This window comes from Vulpes vulpes, chromosome 12, assembly GCF_048418805.1.
Source record: "Vulpes vulpes isolate BD-2025 chromosome 12, VulVul3, whole genome shotgun sequence".
In the NCBI taxonomy this organism is placed as follows: domain Eukaryota; kingdom Metazoa; phylum Chordata; class Mammalia; order Carnivora; family Canidae; genus Vulpes; species Vulpes vulpes.
This window is the reverse complement of record NC_132791.1, coordinates 144,684,458-144,686,674: the sequence shown is the minus strand read 5'-3', so window position 1 is coordinate 144,686,674 and position 2,217 is coordinate 144,684,458.

Sequence of the window (2,217 nt, the reverse complement as noted above, 5' to 3'; positions counted from 1 at the left end):
CCTCAATAAGTTAAAAATACAGCTACCCTATGACCTAGCAATTGCACTACTGGGTATTTACCTCAAAGATACAGATGTAATGAAACGCCGGGACACTTGCACCCCAATGTTTATAGCAGCCATGTCCACAATAGCCAAACTGTGGAAGGAGCCAAGATGTCCTTTGACAAATGAAAACAAGATGTGAGATAGATAGATAGATAGATAGATAGATAGATAGATATAGAGATATAAAAAGATAAAAACTTTTTAAAACACTGAGGTAGAGAATATATTGAGAGAAAACAGCACTACATTGCTGGTGGGAAAGTGCATTAGTGCAACTTCTATGGAGGCCTATTTGGCTTATCTAAAAAAAATTATAAATGCACATACCCTCCAACTTAACAACTCTTCTAGTAATTTGAACTTGAAATATCCTTACACATGAAATTGTGGAAAACAATTTAGGTACAGAGATTTTACACAACCGTATTGTTTGTACCAACTTCCATTTGTATGGAATCAATTGTATAAATGAAATACAATGCTATGATATATGATGTATATGATATATATCACAATGGAATATTACTCAGCCATCAGAAAGGATGAATACCTACCATTTACTTCGACATGGATGGACCTGTAGGGTATTATGCTGAGTGAAATAAGTCAATCAGAGAAAGACAATCATTATATGATTTCACTCATATGTGGAATATAAGAAATAGTGAAAGGGACTATTAAGGGAAAGGAGGGAAACAGTGGGGAAAAATTAGAAAGGAAGATAAATTGTGAGAGACTCCTAATTCTGGGAAATAAACAAAAGGCTGCAGAAGGGGAGGTGGATGGAGGAATGGGATAACTGGGAGATGCGTACTAAGGAGGGCACTTGATGAGATGAGCACTGGGTGTTATACTATATGTTGGCAAATTGAATTTAAATAAAATATTTTAAAAGATAAAGGAAAATAGCATAACAACATAACATAACATAAAATACAGAGCCAAACCAAAAGCAGGAAAGCACAACCCCAACTGGCAAGAAATGAAGTGAGGCCAAAAGTAAAAGCATTAAGTAAGAGTTAAAATTCTTACTCAGTTCACAGGGTAAAGGAGATACTTATAAGAACTTTGGGACGAGAGTTTTACTACTCTGAGGAGGGTAAGTGGACAGCTTCAGACCCATGCTTGATGGAAAGCTTGAATAATCCTGTGGAAGACACAAGGCTGTCCTGTTAGTGAAAATGAGACAAGGAAAACTCTATCAAACTAACCATTAAGACAATTAATACAAATTAGTAGAAGAATTAGAAGTGAAGATACAAAAGACTTCATTATATTTACTATTAAACTATTAAAAAAAGATAAACTATGATAGCTAATAAGATAAGCTATGGCAAAAGGTTATTAGAATACTTTATCAAAGTAAGATCAGTACAAAGAAATCATTAGTGTCCCTTGGTTTCAGCAATATCCAATTGGAAAACACAGCCAAAAGATTTCATTTATAATAGCAAAAAAGAACAAAGTAAGTTAGAATCAATATAGTAACACCTGGTGTGTATATAGAAAATTTTAAGTAGAAATTATCTATAAAATAACTATAGCATATGTATAATTTGAAATTTTAAAATACAGAAAGAATGAAATATTATTTAAAAATTCCCTCCCACTCTTCCCTAACCACTCAATTTCCTTCTCCAGGGGCAACCATTCTTATTTTCTTATGCATTCTTTTGGAGATATCCTAGGCATACATAGGCAAATATATTTTTTTGCTATTTTTTTGCAAAATGACAGCATAGTAGAATGCTTGGCACTCCACTTTTCTTCACTTATCAATATATCTGGGGATAACTTCATACCCAGACACATGAAATTACCTAATTCTTTTTAAGTGTAGCATTGTATTTCATTTATACAATTGATTCTATACAAATGGAAGTTGGTACATACAATACGGTTGTGAAAAATCTCTGTACCTAAATTGTTTTCCACAATTTCATGTGTAAGGATATCTCAATTTCAAATTACTAGAAGAGTTGTTAAGTTGGAGGGTATGTGCATTTATAATTTTGATAGATAACCAAATAGGCCTCCATAGAAGTTGCACTAATGCACTTTCCCATCAGCAATGTAGTGCTGTTTTCTCTCAATATATTCTCTACCTCAGTGTTTTTAAAAAGTTTTTATCTTTGTCAATATGACAGGTGAAATGGTCTCATGCAAGTG